This window comes from Erithacus rubecula (genome assembly GCF_903797595.1).
Source record: "Erithacus rubecula genome assembly, chromosome: 3".
Lineage (NCBI taxonomy): Eukaryota > Metazoa > Chordata > Aves > Passeriformes > Muscicapidae > Erithacus > Erithacus rubecula.
This window is the reverse complement of record NC_136689.1, coordinates 32,027,877-32,049,387: the sequence shown is the minus strand read 5'-3', so window position 1 is coordinate 32,049,387 and position 21,511 is coordinate 32,027,877.

Here is a 21,511-nt window from a genome sequence, read left to right as displayed (position 1 = left end):
TTGAACAGTAACTCTTCATCAGAGAAAAAGGTTTAATTTCCAGTGGGATCAGTGAGTGTATTCAACCTCTTGGGTGACTGCAGAATCATAGAATGGTTTGGGATGGACGGGACCTTAAAGACTGTGGTCAGAAACACCTCCCACTTGACCAGGTTGCTCAAAGCCTCAATCCAGCCTGGCCTAGAATACTTCAATTTATGGGGCATCCACAACTTCTCTGTCAGTGTCTGTTCCAGTGCCCCACCATCTACACATTAAAGAATGGTAATGTCTGATCTAAATTGACCCTCTTCCAGTTTTAAGCCATTTCCTTTATCCTATCACTGTATACTCTTGTGAAATATCCCTCTCCAGGTCTTTTGTTTGCTCCCTTCAAGTACTGGAAGACTGCTATAAGGTCTTACTAGAGCCTTTTCATCTTCTATTCTTTTTTTCTGCTCAGTAGTTCATACCCTTAGTCACAACTTCCTAATCACTCTTGTATCTTTCAGAGGAAGGAGGGTTGTTTTCCTTGTTTGCTTTGGTCTGGATTTGTTTTGGTATTCTTTTTGTTGATATATTTTCACATGTTCAGTAAGAATATTTTTTTTCTTCATATTGTTACTTTATAGTGATTTAAACTGGGAGAGGCAACAGATTTGGTTTACATCCAGAAAATAGTGCAGTCACAACACTATACATATGGTCAATAAGCCCTTGAATCTCATGAGGCATATTTTTTTCTATCCTCTACAATTCATAGAGAATGTATCAGAAGACTTCTGTTTTTATCATTCTATATAAAACTGAGTAAAGAAAGAAAACACTGTGGAAGAGTTCACAGCCTTTCAGGAATGTTTCATAGAAATAATTTAATGGAGAATTAAATTTATCATCCTGCATCAGTTCACAATTTATTTTAGGTGTAGAAATTTCTATTAATATCTCAATGAGATTAACTTTTTTTTGCTCATATGAATTCCCCTGAAATTTCCCTGAACACTTTATTTTGAAGTTAAATTGGTTTGCTGCACATCTGTCTTTCTGGGACAACTCAGAAAAGATGTGTTGCCAGTGTGTTCTCCTTGTGTCTCTGTTACTTACTGGTTCTTGGTTGTGAAGAGTTGCTTAGCATGATGTGGAGGTGAAAGCATTAATTCAAAGCATCATAATAAATATGCAGTGCTTGAAGTAAGTATGACATGCTAAGTGTTGAACTGAAAGAGCTTGAAGGCAAACATAATGTTTGTAATAGTCTGAATGTGAACAGGGAGAAGGGATTACTTAAAATCCTTAGGTGAAAATGCTACATACTTTTGAAAATCCATTCATAACCCTGACCCCATGTCTCCTGCCTTCCATCCATTCTCATCTCTGTGGTCAGCTTGAAGCATGGTTTCACTGGCCCATGTGTTGTACTTCTAATTTGAACTAATATGCTTACGTTAAAGAGCCTTAATTTTTTTCTGTTTGTAATAAAAGAAGTAACACCTCCACCCCCAGATCATTTTGTTTCTCTCTATTCACCTGCTTTTGCCCCTTGACTGCATTGCCATTGTGAGCAGTGTGGGTAGTGTGATAGAACTGCTGCTCCAATTTACAAACCTGAGCTGAAATTCCCTGCTGACCTGTAATGAATTTCCACATCCATTGTGGCTTTTAACTGATACATCTTGTCATCTATTAATGAAAATTTAATCACGTGTAGCCATGCTCTGTTGCAAAGTATGTATATCACAGTTTTAATAGGGTTTGAAAATACTTTGCTGTTGGTTTCCTACTGAAAGAATATTGCCAGTGCCAGAGGGATGACCATCTCCCAGCATTTTGCACTATATTTGGCAGAGATCATAAAAAAATTTCAGGGAGAGGAGCATTCATTGTTATTTTGATTTTATTGGAGAATAGTAAGTTTCTTTTAAAAATAGGTAAAAGATAAGTGTATGCCTCTTTACACATTATTTATTCCTATTTATCAAGGACTCATTGTTAATATATGTAAATGGTGTTGTGAGAAAAATGGCCATAAGAACGTTTTGTTTCTTTTAAAGCATGCTTTGCTTTGATTACTTCAAATTGAAATTATGCTTAAGATAGGAAGGAAAAAAGATGACTATATCACCTTCTACATGCTGTCACAAGAGTCATTGAAATAGTTAGAATATTTGACAATATTTGAGCTACTAGACTTCAGTCATGTTGCTAATGTGTAATTGTGGTCCCAAACTGAGCATGCATTATTTTTTTTTTTAATATGGATTATTACACATCCCCTTGTGCTCAAAAAAGAGACTGCTCTGTGGTTTCTTGAACACAAAATCAAACCCCTCTGAGGACAGGTGGTTAATGCAAATGCCAAGATGACAAAGTGCTGTGATATGGAAGATTTGTCAATAGTTACTGGCAGTTGTGGGAAGGGACTTCCAACTTCAATGGCTATCACCACATCCAAAACATTAGAGAAAATTAGTACTAATGAGCATAAAATGCCTATGATAACTCTATTATATTCAGTGAGCATGAAAATCCATCCTTGTAAAATCCATCACATGATTTCTGACAAACTTGAACACCAGACCTTCTTCACAATAAGTGACAGAAGATAAGCTCCTTCATCAATAAGTATCATGCAAGTAAATTAGAATTTCATTCTCATTCATACCTGCCTCTTCTATTAACCTTGTAGTATCTTAATGTTTACACCTTTCTCTTGGCATTCACAGTGTCCAGAGATGCACATTTGAAATTTTGCCTGTTTATGTTATTTCTGCTAATCAGGGGATTAATTATCATCTGCATAATTCTCAATTTCAGAAACAGCAATTCAGATAAGTTTGTTGATATTTTCTTCATTGCTTCCACAATAAAGATCAGTGCACACAAATAAACCTGAATGGGGGTTGCATGTGTAAGTTAACTAATATGCATACAATATATGCTGTGGAAATACATGTGTTTATAATATCCCAGCACTGAATTATGCATTTTGCCTAATTTAAAAGGTTGAGGTCTCCTGCACAACCTACTGAGAAATTCTCTGTTTAATGTACTTCTTGGGAGCAAAGACCATTGAGAAAACAACTACATTAAGTGTGCCCACAGATTTTTATCATTTAATTTTTTCCTAATTTATATTAACTGTTACAAGACTTTTCTTTTTTTTTTTTTTTTTTTTGCTAGAAAAACTGTATTGGCAGCTGAAACCACATTCATTATTTGTAAATGTTTCTAAGATCAGTGAACAAAATACTGCTGGAGCAAATTCTCATCTTTTATTTCTATTGACTGATAATGACTATGGGTCTTAATGTATTGCTGACATTTTGAGAATCAGATGTCCCATAATATAGTGGCAGTGTTTAATGAAAGGAAGAACATTGTGCCTGTGATGGTTTTCAATGGCAAGCAGTTGCCTAAGAAGACAATTGTTTTTTCTATGACAGTTCCTAAGTGATTTCAGATTCAGCCTCTAATAGACTGGCATTGATTTTTGCTGTGGTCAGTATTTGAATGCAAAGCATGAGTTAGAAAGTAAGATGGATATGTGCAGAAATGCAAGAATTCAACAGTCAGCAGAGACAGGAAGGTTTTCAGTGTGGGAGCTGTTTTCCTGCATCTTAGGGTAATCTGGCATTCATCCCATGTTTATGCAGGAATATTGATCAGTGATCAGTGGTATTGCCTGGCTAAGCAGTTACCCTGATGGAACAGTTGTGCTTGTGCTAGTGTGTGTCCTGGCAAAAGGAGGAACAAATACAGACTTAATGGTGGAGCTCATACACCAAAGAGATACCTAGAGGAACTGCACTGAAGGACCCTTCTAAATTGACACATATTTTCTCCTTCCCCTTCTAATTCTTACAGAACCTATGAAAGAGATTGTGTCTACATGCTTATAACTGGGACATTTCTAGGAGAACATTGTATTTGAGAACAGATTACATTTTCAATGGTAAACATGGTCAAGACTTCTACTATTTAACTATGTGAAAAAGTTCACAATCCAGTTGGAAATCATGACTGCTTTCAGTATTATACAGTCATACCCATAAACAGGAATTTTTAAATGGTGGCCTAAAATTCTATGTAAGAATCTGCCTTTTTGCTTCATTGTTAGTAAATCATGCCTAAATGAATAAAAAAATTCTATGTATGTTCAAACAACTGTTTCTCACAGCAATTTTTCAATTAATAAAATGTCATGTCACTTTTGTCCCTTCATACTCTAAATGCTGTCAAATTCTGTAATGACTTTTATCAATGTTTGTGGTCTCTCTTTTCTAAAATAATTTATCTTAAACCTACTAATATCAAGCCTTGTATTATCTGTGGTTTTAATATAATTTTTTTATAGATAAGATGAGGAAATTAGTATAATTGCATGGAGGATAGTCTCAGTGCCTGGTACACTGCAAAAACTTAACGCAAGTGATTTGGAATTTTACTTTTTTTCAATGAAGATAAGACCTTTTCTTGCTCCTTTAAAATGCATGCCATGCAAAGATTTGTGCTGTCAGTTCTTTTGGGGAATATGATGCCATTATTTTGATCCAACTAGCTTTCATGTCTGGACCCAACATCAAAGATTTTGGCTGAAATTTGGTGTTCATTTAACTGAACAAATGTCAAGTCACTACTTTAAAAGTATTAGAAGAGGACACCAGTAGTGTAACTGCCTTGGGTGTGGAGTGAAGCACACAATAAAGCATGGATAAATGGAATTGCTGTAGGAAAAATGAGAAGGGGAGAGGTTTGTTTAATAAAGAAGTGTGTCTGTTACAGACTGGAAATACACCCTGCTGGAAAAAAAGTTCTTCAGGAAATTAAGCAGGGTCATGGGTCTTAATATTATATAAGCCATATCAGTGAGTTTTCAACGTCATATTTATTTTAATTAAAAGCAACTTGACATTTCTTGTGTCACATTTATTAAAACATTAGGCAATTCATCCATAATATAGCATAGCTACCAAAAAAGGAAAGAAAATGCCTTGAAAATATTAAACTAGCCAGGTTTAGTCTGGAAAAATGTAATTTTCAGTGTGAAATGTATGATGAAACCTGAATAAATTAATGAGGTATTTTATTATTATGAAGACAAGCTCTTTTTTAAAGCAGTGTTGGTTCATCTTTTTCTAGTCCTTCCTTCTGATTTCACTTGATACACCCAGGATATTCTGCTAATGCTGCTTCAAAAACACGTTTGTGGGTTGTTTTTTTTTTTTAGTGCCAAAACCTACCTTCAGGAAGAGAAAACATTTTAAGACAACATATGGAGAAAACACAGAAATACAACTTGGAATATATGACTTTGACTCCCTTAGCATTGCAGCACCTTCCTGCAAAGTGAGTGAGTGTAAATATGGCTTTTCCTCAGTGAAGAGTATATCTCTTTCTAAGTACCTTTAAAATGTAATACATCATCACAAATTGCAGCTTCATAACAATTAATTTTCTCTTCCCCACCTCTAGTCTTAAATTAGAGGCTGATAACACAAGAAAGGGTATGAAAATAATGTCCATAGCTCTGTTTAGTTAAGTAAAAAAATTTGTTTCAGTCAATTGCCTCTGCTGATGACATTAATATTGAAATAACCAGATTGAGGGGCTGGATTACTCTTGGCCTTATTTGATCTACTATGGTCAAGCTAGAAATTAAATCAACATTTAAATCTCTTAAATGTGTCACACATGATTTCTGAAAAGTTATATACTCAGATTAAAAGGACTGACATGGGATTTTATTCAAGAATATATTTTAATTTTCCAGCTGAAAGGTGTGACTTTAATCATTATGTTTATTCAAATGGTACTTTATTTCAGGCTGTAGTAGTATGATTTCTGTGCATGTACTCTTAGCTACACTTTCAGATAATTTTGCATTGTGTTAACTAGAGGCTTTTTTCTGAACATTTGGTAACATATATCCTGTGATTATGGAATTGAAATATGAAAATAAGTGTCAAAGTGATAAAACTGTTAAGCTAGAGAAGTTCACCTGATGTAGAACAGATGTGCCTCTAAATTATACAAATCACATGCAGGAGTGGGTAAAATGGAACAGTCATTTAATTAACAGGTCCTTCAAACCCATATAAATAAATAAATGTCCCATTTTATCCAGCTCTGTTACTGCCTCAGGAACTTTCACATCAGAGTCAGTCCTTGGCAGAAGAGTGAATACAAATGGTGGTTATGTTGTATAAGGCTTCTTTTCTGTCATCACTAGAGATGTTGCATTCTTTTGGTTTTGGAATACATGGAGAAAAGGTTAAAGACATTAAGAGACTGTCCTTTATTGCTCAGATGTTTTGTAGGTTTTATATTTCTGCTTAGAATTAGTACAAAGTACCAAAATATAGAGATGTATGTAAGAATCAATCTGTGAGCATGAGGAAACTTGGAAGAGATAGAATTAGAAACAAATGATAAAATAATAAATTTTTTAAATTAATATTTTTGGTAAGAATGTAAGAATAATGTCAAAGAAACCTTACATTCACCTGAGCATATTTTTTTATAGGAATTCAAGAGATTTGTGGCAGAGATAAAAGTACCATTACTGGGAGAGATTTTAGGTGTGAGAAGATGTCTTCTACTGAAACTGCTGATTCAGTGTAAAGAGGAGAAGCCAAGCTTTTTAGCTGAGAGGGTAGCAAAAGGACAGAGAAAGCAAATTTTGTTAGAGAAATTATCCTGATGTCAGAATTTTCATAGGAAGACTTTCAAAATGCAGACAGGAAGGAAACAGAAATTGTAGATTGCAGGTTGGCCATTGAGAGGGCAGACAGCATTTTAGGAGGGAGTAAAAAGTGGAAGGAAGCATCAAGAGTGTCTCATCAGTCACCATGGCAATGGAGAGATCAGGAATCTGATGGAAAATCATGTGCCCTGAGGCACTGAATGGAAGGACTGAGTACAAGGGAGGGGATGCTCAGCAACACCTGGAGAGGAGCAGGGAGTAACAAGTAAGGTTTGCTGAAGATCACATAAACTGGGGTCCTAGCTGCTAACAGCAGACTGCTTACATCAGCATATCCAGGCCCATGTTTCTTCTGGCTTGTGCTGAGATTACAACCTGCTGAGACCTCATAGCCCAACAATGCTTTTGGTCTTCTAAGCCAGTGAATACAGCTGGCACAGACAAAATACCAGCTTTGCTCTTCTGGGAGGCTAATGTCAGCTATGCCTGGTTTTTAGGTAAACTACTAGGAAGGCTTACATAATTCAGGTAATAAAACAGAGAATAAAATAAATTTGTAGAATATGATAGGGATGTAGGGAGATCTGCCTGCTATAGGCTTAACAAGGTGAAGAAAGGATTGTTAAATACTTCTATAAGGTTGCTTAATTTTTGGTCTCCCATTGAGACTTGTAGTTACCTGTAATAAAGGGTAACCAGAAAACAGACTTTATTAGTGCAATTCAGGTCTTTTCCACTCCTAGACCATGTCTTTATTATTTACTTTGGGTATTGTACCAGACTGAGTCCTTTAGGTGGAATTTTACATCCTGCTTCTTTTAGTGGAAGCAATATTACAAGGAGTCTTTTTATAAAAAATGAATCTTAAAGGTATAGGTAGTGAATTTTGTAAGGCTGGGTTTTATATAGCAGCAGATAAAATTATGCCCACAGTTCTACTACAAACCTAATTTTGGAAGGACTTGTAAATCTCCTACAATAATATACTCATTTGAGGGAGGGGGAAGGGAAAAGGCTGGGGTACCAGAGAGTGCTTGTATTCATTAAACTTTTGTATTTGAGTTACCTGAAAGGCCCTTTTGCTTTAAAGGTGCCTGCTTAATTCGATAATTACACAGTAAACTTTAATGGTTTTTCTAATTTCATGGAGGATTAATATGCTGGGAGTTGAAGATATTCTTTGATTACTAGAGACAATTTCTACAATCTATCATAGTGACAAATGGGCAGGCCATATGGGAGATACTTGCAGTCCTGCTGCATGTACTCTGTCTCCTAAGTGAGTATATTTGTTCCCTTTTTTGCTGAATAGGTGTTTCTTGTGACAGACTATCAGTACAATACCATTTGTACCAGTCTGGCCTTTCTGGGACACTGCACAGCCAAACACAGAGATCTTTTGGGAGAGGAGCAAGGCTGCCTCATCCTGTTCTCTGGATGCAAACAGCAGTTCATGTTGTACTGTCCTAAGGTGTGTTCTCCCCCTGTGCTCTGGAGCACAGAGCACGTGGAGTTGTGTGCAAGGCTGACCTCCTTTCCCTACTGCTCTCAAGCAACATTGTTTGACTAGACTGGTGAATTATATAGTAGTCACTGATGCACTGAACATGAATAATTCAAGATAGATTGAATTTTAAACTGCTGAGAGCACTCTTGGAAGATAGATGAGCAGAGGTGGGGTGCAAGTCAAACCCTTGGCACCAGAGTACCAAACCTGAGGCAAAGGGAACACCAAGCATTTAATTGCTTTTGCCAAGTGTGATATATGTCTTTAGTATATGGGCAAGAGCAACCAGGGAAAGCAGACACAGGCAGTATGGAAAAAGGCACATATGGTATGGAGAAATACATGCTTCATCTCAGGAAGGCAAAATACCTCCTGTCTCATGACAGATGTTTAGTGTGTCCCCTCAGCTATGCTTCTCTCAACAGATCTCAGAAACTGTCCAGTGATTCAAGGTTAAAGGGGGAGGCAAATGATCTCTTAAGCAGGGTCCAAAAAATATTTTTTTTTTCTCTCTCTCAAAAAAACAAACAAACAAACAAACAAAAACCCCACAAAAGTTTTGATAATAGTTACTTCTGACTCTCAAAAAAAGGGATAAAATGCAGTTTTTAAAATGAGAGATATTGTTATGTTCTGGTATTCCTGTTTACTTAAATATTATCAGTTTACTGCAGTTTATTTATCTTAAAAAGCATGGTGAAGTATGGCAATATATCAAAACCAGAAAGCATCACTAATAGTACATTAGTGTTCAAGAGTGTATTAGTGTTTAAGAGTGTACAGGATGCTAAAGACTAGTAGCATTTGTTCCCTTCATTAATATTAACAACCATCAAAATAAATAAATAAATAAAATAATAAAATCCAGATGTCCCTTAAGGAACACAACAGATTCAGAAGCCAAATCCATGCATACATTTTTGGAAAACTTGGAGGCTCAGAGGATTTTAAGCACTGTGATACTTAGTATCTCTCATTTTATTGGAATTATTGACTTTGGATTTTACTTGCCTCATCTTTTCTCCAAAAAGATACAATGCAAACAAACCCCCCAACACTAATAGAGGAGGCTGTAGAGATTTTTTTGTAACCTATTAGAATTCTAAAATATTTCAATAATTTTAAACAGCTAAATCAGCCTCAACATTTTTCCTTTTACTAATCCTGAAGTTCAGAGCTGCCTTAGAAGCAGTAATTCTATTTGCTGTAATATGCTTTATGGCCAGATTTCTAAAGGATCTATTAGCCACACTTACAAGAGGACAAATACATTCATGTCAAATCAATAACTGCAGTTTTCTGTGTAGCGTCTCCAAATAAAATATGTTTTCATGGTTTTGAAAAGGAGGTGCATATTTTTGCAAAATATCTAATATGACATGATTTAAATAATCAAACCTTAAATCAGTTCATATATTCCTACATGTGTATATTTTTAGCACACAATTATAAAATTCCCTTTTCTATTAGATAATATTTAGGTTATTTTTTATGTATTGCAATACTTTGCAATTCTGACCTTTCAAATCCTTAGATTTTAGAGAGGCAGTAGACATAAGATCTGTATTATTTAAACACTGTAGCCTTTGAGGCATCCATAGTACAACAATATTATATTCTTTGAGATCAAAAGGCCAGCAGTTCTGGAGTAAGCACATCCCTCGTGGATTAATTATAATGAAATTACTCATTTGGAACACTATGCCAGAGCTTTGCACTATCCAAGATGCAGTAAAAATTTCATGTGAAGGAAAAAATGCTGCAGTGGCAAAATATGTTTTATTTATAGCAGCCCTGTCTATGGACGAGAGGGAAGAGCTACTGCACATTTTGAAAGCCAATATTTTTACTGTAGCATGTACTTTTCCTTCAGCTACATTGTAGCTTTGATGCTTAAAATAGATGAACATCATAGGAAGAATAAAAATGCACTTACCTATTGTCTTCATAGCCCTCAGCTTTGAAATCTGGAAATATCCCTTTTAAAAATATTAGAGACATTCTTACTTTGAACAACATATCTGAAAATAAAAATGTCTGGGCTTTCTGAAACGTACTTCAGAGAACAGTGGCACTCTTGAAGATTCATAAATCATCCCAAATCCAGTGGAGTTGTTGGAAATTGCATCAGACCCAAGTACACTTATAAACAGGACTGGTAGGTCTGTAGGCTCACATGGAGGCTCCTTGTCTTTATGGTTTGGGTCTGTGCTCCTTATATCCAATCCAGAAGTCCAGCTTAGCCTGTTTCCTAAATTGTTTAGTCAACTCAGCAAAAGCTCAAGACAAAAAGAAGAGCTTGTTCAAACTAATGTATTACCCAATTAGTATAGTTCATGGGTGGAACTGCTTCAAATATCTAAGGAGAGCATGGAACTTGAACTGAATAGACCAAAAGTAGCACACTGGAAATAAGATTTAAAGAAGTATCAGAACAAACGACTCCGTTTTTCCACCTTCTAAATTCTCTTCTGCCATGACTTAATTTTTGGTTTGAAAAGGTTAATTCCTCTGCAGTTTTTTGGACCCTGGGCTCTAATCCCACTCAACTGTGGAGGACTACCATCAAACTGGAATTAGGAGATAGGTGATAAACTTTTCCAGTTAAAGATGAAAAAAATTGAAGAACAACTGATATATGAGAGCTAAGCCATGACAGTATCTTTATTCTCACACTGTTTCTTGTTTGTTTTTTTTTTAAAATGAAGTGAGGGTGCATGGTTTCTGTCTTTAACCATAGGGCCTAGGTTAACTAATCCAAACAGCATCTTGTGACAGAGAGCAGTGCAGAGTGAGATTAGTGCAGATTTGTTATTTATGAACATGTCTGTGCTGTTCTGTCCCTCCAGAAACGAGTTCACATTGGAAGTCAGAGGCCTCATCACATCACTAACACCAGAGAATACCTTCATGATATTTGCATCTTCTTTTCTTCCATGTAGCACATTTTCTTTTATTTTTTCTTATTTTCCTCAAAGGAAATAAATTACTTTACAACAAGCATGCTAGCTTATCCCAAACTCTCTAGAAATGGTAGTAGCTCTTTAAAGTTTCACATGGGACTTCGTTATAAGAACCTTACAAAGCTAAACATTAAGATTGGCCAAAATAAAAAACAAAACAAAGCAAAAAACCAACAAAACCAAACCAAAACAAAAAAGATAAAAAAGTTAAACAGGAAAATTATTTTTAAAAGATCTCTGTAGACAGAGCCTCTGTATTTTTTGGGTCTATTTACTCTATCCAGGCCAACACATGAGATAGAGCAGATTTCAGGTCCAGGGATCCAGTAGGGACAGTGAACTAATTTTTTTGACATAAACCATTACGTTAAAGTGAGAGAAATACTTTTGACTTTAAAATATCTATATATTTTATCCCTATCAAAGGACTTCATGTAAGAAAATTGGCTTTTCTGAGAGTTGATTGGAGTGAGACTCTACTGAAGACTATATCTACTGAGATATGATATTTCTACTGATGAACTTAAAGCAGATTTTCACAGCTGGAATGATTGAGGTGACAAATGTGAGGTGGCAACACAACATTCTAAAGGTGACCCTGCTGCTTGGATGGTTGTACCAGAATATCTGACAATCTCTATTTCATTTACAGGAATTTAGAGTCTGATGGAAAGAGTGGCTGTACAAGCTAGGTTCAGATTACTTAGACTACCCATTTTAAAAATCAGCATGAACCTTGTTTGTAAAAAATTTGGAAGCTCCAGCTGAATGATGGGTAGACCATAAGATTGAATAATATTTTTAGGTTGGAAATGAAAAACAGATTTTACTTTGATCAGATGTGAATCTTTGTTTATGTTGAATGATAATGAGGTACCTTAGGTAAACTAAAAAAGCCATCCTAGAATTATGGATGACCTTCCAGAACTGCCAGCATAGGTATATGGTGAATATAAATCAGAAAATATAATTCATATTACAAAATTTCAGAACAGCTGAGTTTCTATAATTTGAGTTTAAAAACAGGAGAGGCTTATATTCCTTCCAACCTCAGTTATGTCTCTCCCACTGTTCTTAGGTTTACCAATTTCTATCACTTCAAATCACTACTCTCACACCAGTAACTTGTCCCTTTACCACAGGCAATGCAGTGTTTTCCTTCAGTTTCATTACATTTGTGAGCATGGACTTTGCTATATGAGGTGTGTTTTATGTAACATCAACTTCAGTGATTTTGACAGAAATCCCAGCAGATTAACTGAGTTATGTAGGAATAAAAATTCCATATAATCATGTAGGATTACTTGAGATGAACAAACAGATTTGACTTGTTTTGAAGTCCAAATGAACATACCCGACTGTGACTGTACATTCATGAAATTTTCATCATCTTTCTCTTGGAAGTACCAATTATTCTATAGTTTTATTCAAGATTTCTGTGTAGCTTCTAAGGCAATGTTAGTGCTTCAGTGAACCATCTACTATCATTTTACTTCAAAGGAGGGTAAAAAATTTATTCCAAGCTCTGGATCTTCTGATAGTCAAAAAACTCCTGCTCTATAAATGTATTGCCAAACCTATTATTAAATCTCTTTGGAAAATTGATGTTTCAGAAACAGTATTTTGTTACATAAACTCATCTTAGTATATCATGATGCCTCTGCTAAAACCATCAATGGGTTATACCACCAAAAGTCCCTGGCTGGCTTACTAAATGCCAAAATGTCATCTGTTTTCTTGGTAATAAAACTAAGAAACCAACCCAGAACTGTTCTCCACACTGTTATCTACAACACACTTAGGAATCAATTTAACTCATTTTAAAGGTATGATGGATAAAAATTTTGAGGTGCAACTAAACTTATTTGTACACATTCTCCTGAGAGCAAACACAATATACATTTGCTTTAAATAAAGTGGTCTTAAGCTTGTTTTAAAGCCAAAAGACATCTTATTTTTCCCAGTGCTATCCACTGTTCCTCCCCATAAAACAGGACATGTCAGTCTAGGAGTTGCTTTTCAGGATTAAAACTTTATTTCTGTGGAATTTTGATAAGTAGATTCTGAGAGTTATGCAAAGAGGATTTTAACCATTGTTTCATGGAGAGCACTGTAGAAACACCTCAGAAAGTATTTATGTGTTGGCACATTCATGGTGTAGAGCTGCAGAATGAGAAAGAGGGACTTGTTAATATACACAAGTAGTAGACTCATTACCACAGAAGTTTCACTAAGCCTTGCCTGCTATGCTCCTATCTTAAAAGGAGCTTAAAGTTCTTTACAGTCTAATCCATTGCATGGAACATCTTAGAATTTAACCCTACTCCAGCTGAAACCAGTACAGAACCTGTGGGAACAATTTATATCTTAAAATTTATGTCACTGAAACATAAGCACAAGTTCCATTCCAATTGGCTGTCCCAAAGCCTATTAATGTGTCTCAGTACTGTTGGTAAATTTGGTATTGTGACATTTTTGAGAAGAGGATAAAGAAGAAAACAGGACTGGGAGAGTTAGTGGGAGCTCTGAATTGAGGGCGGTTTCAGCGTTTCAAGGAAGAGAACTTTTATTCTTTCCTTCAATTATTGGAATAATTTATTTTCAGGATTCATTATTCCTGTCTTCTTTCCTTAAATCTTTCTCCTTGTTCACATAGCAATATTTGTTCTCACTCCTTCGCATTAATGTGCAAGAACAGCCCACGAATTCTCTTTCATTTGCTTCCTAACTTGCTGTAAAGAGGAAAGTTCTGTCTATTATTTTACTAGAGAGAGAGGACAAGATAAAAAAACAGAAGAGAGAACACTGGCATAGTTCCTTGCTAACAGGTTAAGTAGAAATCTGGTTATGTATCAGATTATAGGAGAATTAAAGTCAGCTTTTGTACACATAAGCAAAAGCTGCCATGCCCTCCTGTCCTCTCTGTGCTGCTGGATTGATGTTTGGGCATAAATCACAGTTTAGGAAGTGACTGATGAGTGAGACTCATAATTTAATGGATGTTGCTTCTGTTTGAAAGAAAAGTGGTACCTCAGGACAACTTGATTCAGCTGCTGCTGCTTTTGACTAAAGAGCTCTGGGGTGAAGGAGCATGAACAGCCATAGCTGGCTGGGGGTGGGAGCAAACATTTGTTTTACCACTATTCTCAAATGTACGGTAAGTGAAATAAATACAGTGGCAAATAATGTATTTTTTCCTAGAATAATTACATGCCTGCCATTACGTGCCAGTTATATTGTACAGACATTGTTATCAAGGTATCTGCTTCCTAAGCAGGACTGTGGCAGTAGCACAGAGTAGCTGGAATCTGTAGCAAAGGATCTGTGTGCAAGGAAATAATCTGCTTTATGCTGCTAAGTAGCTCCTCTAGCATCCTGACATCCCAGTCTCTGAACAGTGTATTTAGCTGTCATATTCAAACATGGAGTTTTTATCTCTGTTCAGGGCTTTGCAAAGGGAGTCGAATTGCAGTAGAGTCACACTGACACCAGGAGGTTTTCAGCATTACTGGTCAAAGGTGGATGACTGCAGAAGTTTTAAAACATCTCAGAAAAGCTCTTTTAAAGTTCAATCAGTAAACAAAAATGGACTAAAAAACCCCAGCCCTGGAATGTCCATTTTCATTGCAGAATTTTTTTTTTTTTCCTGTTATTCTATTTTCAGGATAGATATCATCTTGTTCTTAGAAATTTCAGGCTTTTCAGCTAACTCTAAATAACACATAATTGTGAAAATGAGGACTTTCCTTTGATAGTCACAATAAAGCACAATGGTATGAATAGAAAAATCTCTGCAGAAATAAATTTGAGGATCTATTCAAAGGAAAGGTCTGAAATTCCAAATAGTAAAATATTACAGAGAGGTGATGCTCATCACTTCCAGGGTGTTTCTTTCTCCTGTTTATTAAAATGTAACTGTAACTGCCTAACTTTTAACACATCTGTTGAGCTACTGTTTTGGCTGCTCCCTCTTGAAAAACAGGAGAGATCAGTTTGAATCTTTTATGAAATTTGAGTTCTGTATCACTACAAACCAATTTTGGAAAAGAAGGTTGCAGGGCAAATGCCTCTGTGGTGCACATTATCCAAAATCAGCCCCATAGGAAATACATGAGGCATTTGTAGAGGCAACCAGACAACTCTTCAGATCCCTTGGAGACTGAAGCAGCAACAATCAATCAAATAAACAAGAATAGAAAATGAAGTGTATATATTTGTGAGAAAAATAAAAACTTTTGGAATGTAGGGGAAAAAGTATGCTTCCTCTCAAATTTAGGCTTTGGTGTAACAACCAAAATATAAAGAAATCATCCTGGATTTCTTTGTTTAGAATCATAAGTGTGAGGCTATGATATCTTCTTTAATACCAAGTCCATCTAACTGTGGCATGATCAGTGATAATCTGGGCAGTGATTCTTAGTGCTTAGCAGCAGGGAAGATGAAAATATGAATTGCAAGTAATTTTTATCTCAGCTAACCAGCTTAGCAAGATAAATCAAAAAATGTATGTTAGTATTGCAACTTTTCTTGGTGGGTAGAGGTTACCAGACATAGTGATAAGGCCAAATATTGGTATAATGCACCAAATCCAACTCTAAGTTGATTAATGTGTGACACAGGGCTTAGAGTATATTCTCCATAACGACTTGGTTATGTTTTTCAATACTGTTTTGTAAAACTGTGATAACTTATTTGATGTTGCTCACTTCAAAGAATTGTAAGGCATTATGACCCCATTCTTTTGGACAGGTAAATTGAAATGGCTCTGTTACCTAGAGTTAAAATAGGGAATGTAAGTGAGTGTCAAGTAGTTTACTGATTTTTCTAGGGAATAAATATGAACTATTAGTAGCTGTCAAAGATATCAAGGATAGAGAGGGGCCAGACAGTACACAAACTCTGTTTTCCTTGAAATGAGGGGTTACCTGAGCTGAAGCGCAGACTGTGCAATTATGTGGCCCTAGTTCCAGCACAGAAGTCTTTTGATCATTTGTGCTTCATAACAATTTAACCCAGGGGTTTAATTCCAAACTCTAGCCTGAGCTCTTCCACTGCATTGCCACTAGGTGGGGAGGCTGGCTAACAGTTTGGAGGAATCTGTGCCTTTCCCTGCATGGGGAGTTATCCGCGTCCAGGGCTGTGAGCGGGAAGGGATCCCCTGGGTTCTCCCAAAAGTTTAAACCCACTCTGCATGGGAACCCGGTGTGAACCTGCTGCTTGAGTGGGATTAACTGTGCAAAGTTCCTCCAGCTTCAAGTGAATTCTGCCCTTTTTCCCAACGGGTTGTGAGATTTTAAACTCCTTGCATGAAATTAGTCACGATTTAGATTCTAGTAAAAAAATGAAGGGAGATTTGAAGTAAGGTTACTCTTCTCTTCAAGTGAAAACTCTCTTACATTTAAAATCTCTACTGTATGATTCCTCTTCATATCTCCTCTGACTAAAAAAAAAATTACAAATAAACAAGTAGAAGAGTGGGATAAATCTACACACAAAACTAAAACCTAATTACCTTATCTAAAATGTCTGATCTTTACAATTTTTAGAGACAAGCAAACCTTCAATTATTCTCTTCATCCTCACTCCCTCATCTTTACTCCTTTATGTATCAAAATGGTGTTTAGACACCACATTTCCATTTCACATTCCCAAGTACTTAATGAAATAAATATTAATTTTCATTTTAAATCATAACTATAATGAGTATCAAAACTTCACTTAGAACAAAATTTGGAAAAATGTAGCACTTTTTAGTAGTAAAAAAAAAAGTGAAAATTTAGGTTTGGTTTTTCAAGTGAGCTGGAATGTAATAAATGTTGGCTAATAGCAGAAATATTTATATGAGCGGGTGAACAGTTGCACAAAATGAAGATTTTTTTTTCCTGCCTAAAAGATTAACCTTTTAAAACATGAGAACCTTATGTGGAAAACAACAATATAGCAAAGCAGCTGTATTTTGAGAATACGTTGATTTTAAATAATTCATTCAAATTTATAGTCTGCTGTACTTGTTTGTCAAATGCACAGGACAAAATTGTGATTGTAAACTTTAATTTCCTTTTCTGCCTTATTTAATTTATGTTGTTATATATATGTGTAATGCCTTTTCCCATCTCAAGTGAAAAAGCTGCAACTTGTTTCCAAAGCTAAACTGCAATTCTCTGCCAGAGAACAGCAGAGTGACATCTAATGTACAAAGTGCTGTGAGAATTGGGGGAAGAGGTATGTGAATGTGTTCTGGGTTCTTTGTTTACTTGTTCAGCTTGTGTTTTATAGATCTTAAAAGTGAATCAGAAAAAAAATACCCACCAACGTTTTTGGACTTTGGAGGTTTTAATTGGCAAAAAAATCATCATCAATAAACAGGGATTTACATATTAAAATACAGTAATTTTCAAATTCATTACATCATATACTCTCTGACTAGATATAAAATTGACTGGAAAGAACCAACAAATATCAGCAAAACAGGCAAAACCAAATTCAAACCATATGTACTTTTGGCAGAGACAGGGAAAGCATGAGCTGGGAAGAGCACTGTATGTTATAGTCTGGTTGACAAGGTGGTGATTGGTCAAAAATTGATACTGTTTGAGGTCTTTTCCTACCTAAATGATTCCGTGATCTCTAGGGAATGAACTAAGTTCATATTACATAAATATGAGTTGTTGATTTATTTTTTTAAATTTATCTTTTAAATTTTTGAAGGTTTTTTTTTTTTCTATGAAAAACAAAGGCAGAAATGCTTTTCACTGCTGCTGCTATTAGCTTAAAGAAGAAATGCAGCAAAAGTTTTCTGGTCTTACTGATGTGGGAGACAGGAAGGCTGTCAAACTTTATTGTATAGAAAGATGTATAGACCTGGCTGAAATTCAACCAAAGTGATTTTTACATTTGAGATAAGATGTGGGTAAAAATCAGGGAAAATACCACAGCTTTTCCATGTGTCAGGATCTCTTCTCAAAACCAGCCTTCCCATTCCATGCTGCTTCCCAAATTTATCTGGGCATAACTAAGTGGCACAGTTTTAGATTTGAGTGACACTTGTGTGTTGTGGTGAAAAGACATTCATAAACCTAACAGAGGGCCATTTATTGCATAGGAGTCTGTACATTTTATAAGTGTAAAGAAATTTTTCTCAAGTGCTAAATTCCATTGTGTATAACTCTCAGAAAAACATCATATTGTTGATGGCAGGTTGGAAATTGAATTCTTGACTTGCATTTCTGTGCAGAGAGCAAATGAGCAAACAAAATGCTCCCCACAGTTCTGAACCCATATTAATAAATTATTCTAAAATGTGGAGATTTTAGACAATGTTACTGTAAGCTTACAGGTTTTGGAAGGGAGGGTAAAATGGCTACATTTATTGTATTTCTTTAGTACATTTTTTTTGTCTACATGACAGAAACACTGTGTTATATAGATTTCTTTATATATATTTTTTTTATCAACTGAGCTATATATGCTGGACTTAGATCTCCAGCTTTTCTATAGTATCATACTGGAGATCATATTCTTGCTCCCATGAACATTTGCAGCCACTGGGTGGAGAACTTGCCTAACAAAATATCTCATTATGACAGAGTGAAAATCAATTCAACTGTACTTTGCTGGCTGGGCAAATTTGTCTAATACAGGTCATATATTAGGCTCTTCTTTTTCAGTGGTCAACGTGGTTCAATTTCCAGCTAGGACATAATTTGCACAATAACCTGAAGTTGAAATTAATACTCAGAAACAAGCTGTACTGGGCTTAAGAAAAATCCATTAAGCTGTCTGCATTAGAGGAAGAAACTGACCAATGGAGTTGAAGCACATTTGTTATACTGTAAGAAGAAAGTTTCAGACAAATATCACAGGAACCAGGATGACACTCCAATAAGGTAACTTTAGGTTTAATCTCAACTGCAAATAAGAATATTATTATGATGATTTATTTGTAGTTCTCTCTTGTCTAAAGGAATCAAATGAGATCACATCCCCTCTGTGATAAACACTCTTCTCTTGTCTCCAGTAGAAGACTGTACCTTCCCAGTGGAGTTTGTTTTTAAGTAGCTAAAAGTAAGCATTATTTGAAAGGCCAAAGAGCAGAGCTGAGTGGTCCAAAATCACAGAGCTGATAAGGTACAGAGCTAAAGACAGGTTTCTGAGCGTTGGTCTTGTTTTCTTTGTAGAATCATAGTATGGTTTGGATTGGCAGTGACCCTAAATGTCATCTAGTTCCCCACCCTGCTGCCGTGAGAAGGGTCAAGTTTTACTAGACCAGGCTGCTCAAAGCCCCATCCTTCCTGGCCTGGAACAGTTCCAGGGATGGGGAATTCACAGCTTCTCTGAGCAACCTCTTCCTGTGCCTTGCTACCTCCTAGTGCAGTTTCCTACCATTATCAAATCTAAGCCACTCTCAGTTTGAAGCCATTCCCCCTTGTCCTGTGTTCCTGTGGCTCCCAGCCTCCCTGACACTATGACTTAACTCTGTGATTTTGTTACATGAAATTTCAAAACACAGCATGTAGTATTTTAGTATATGATATAATACAGAGATTTTGTGAAACAGGATGGGGTTCCTGTGGACCCTGTTAAGAACTAGATGACTTGGAAAATTAGATAACTCAAAAAATTATTACTCTTTAAATATGGATGACATAAAGCTCTCTAGATTTTAGTTAAAATTATCTCCTTTATATTTTTGTCACAAAAATCTTCGTCACAAAAAACCACATATCATTGAATAAATAAATTTTTAATACTATTAGGATATTGTTATTGATATACTTTATTACTTTTATTACTATTGTTATACTTTGATTTCGAAAGATGGGAATTATTCTAGGGTAGATTGCACCAGCTTTACTCCTGTTCAACAGTAACTTCTGTTGCAAATCATCTCAGTGGTAAACACAAACAAAACACTGTAGAAAAAAATGTGGTTCCGGTAATAGTTATGGCAAAAAACTTCAATGGAGTTTGAAGAGCAGCAAATTTCATAATTCATTATAGATAAAATGAACTAAGCAATAATCTCTTGATGTCCTTGTATATATGTATGTTCCAAAAACAGCATTACTCAATTAACCATTTGCTTGCTCCCCATCATGCTGGACCAAGTTCCTGTTCCTAATGATTATTCAAATAACGAGTTTGTGTAAGCAGCAAATAGACTGAATATTCAAATTATTTTGTGTCTGAACAAACCAACAAAAAAATCCTAATTGGTTCAGATCAAATAAAAGCGTCTCTGTTTTTGCTCATTCAAACCAGAAACTAAATTATTTCATGTTGTGCTAACCATGGTATTTGTATTAGGATAACCAAAGAGAAAAACATAGTTACAGATTTGATGTATTACTGGTGGAAATAATATAACTCTTTTGGACTATCTAATAGCCCATGGAGATGAAAGTAATTTTCCTGGAATTGAAACCCGAATTCTTCTTTTTTCTGAGAAAAGTATCCTGTGTGTTGTGCTGTATTCACCCATTTAATATGACATTCTCTCATATGAGAGGTGTTAAAGTTACTAAATACTCTTTAATCCTAGTATTTTATATATATATATAAAATATCCAGTAGCCAGAATACTGATTTAAGCCTCAGGAAATCTGTTCTCCATTCACTGCCCTATGAATTTATGAATTAGAATAGCTCAGGAAAACCCCTGATAGGGCATTTAGAGCCCTGTCTTCCACCAAGTGGATTTAAATTTGGAGTTTCCCCAAGAAAGTGGGGTTTGCTGTTAGCTGTTAGTAGATGAGGGCAGTCTCAGAGAAGCAAGATAGAAATAAGATTCTTCCCACTGCAATCTCCATATATTCCCTAGGAGTTAAAGTTATGCAATTATAGAAAGGTTATCTCTGCTAAAAGGCAGAAAAAATGGTCATAAACTTTAATTACAAAATTAAGATAATAAATCTGGATTCAGCCACAGCTGTTGGCTGAGACTTGTGAGTTTAAGTATTCTGCCACATCCTTTTCACCTCACTAACAGAGCAAAAGTTGATATTCCCATGTTTTCCTTGCTGAACTTAAGTTAGCATATCCTGCCTTTCATGCACAAGGAACTTTATTTTAAGTTTTCTGACTTACACAAGTAAAGAGTAAGTGCAAGGGAAGGAGGATGCAGGGAGAACTTTCACTTATGCTCCCCCAAAATAAATTTTGGAGGAATTTACCCTTTTCTGTGGAAAGCTATGAGAAAGAACATCAGGCATGGTGTTCAAAGCTGGGCTTTGAAAGAAGGCTGCCCATATTTGCAAGTGCTCACACCTGACTTAGGTGCTGAACCAAAGTTTATGACAGGAGGCCTGTGGCCCCTTTGAAATCTGTATATTATTAGCTCCACTGTGGAATGATATTTTT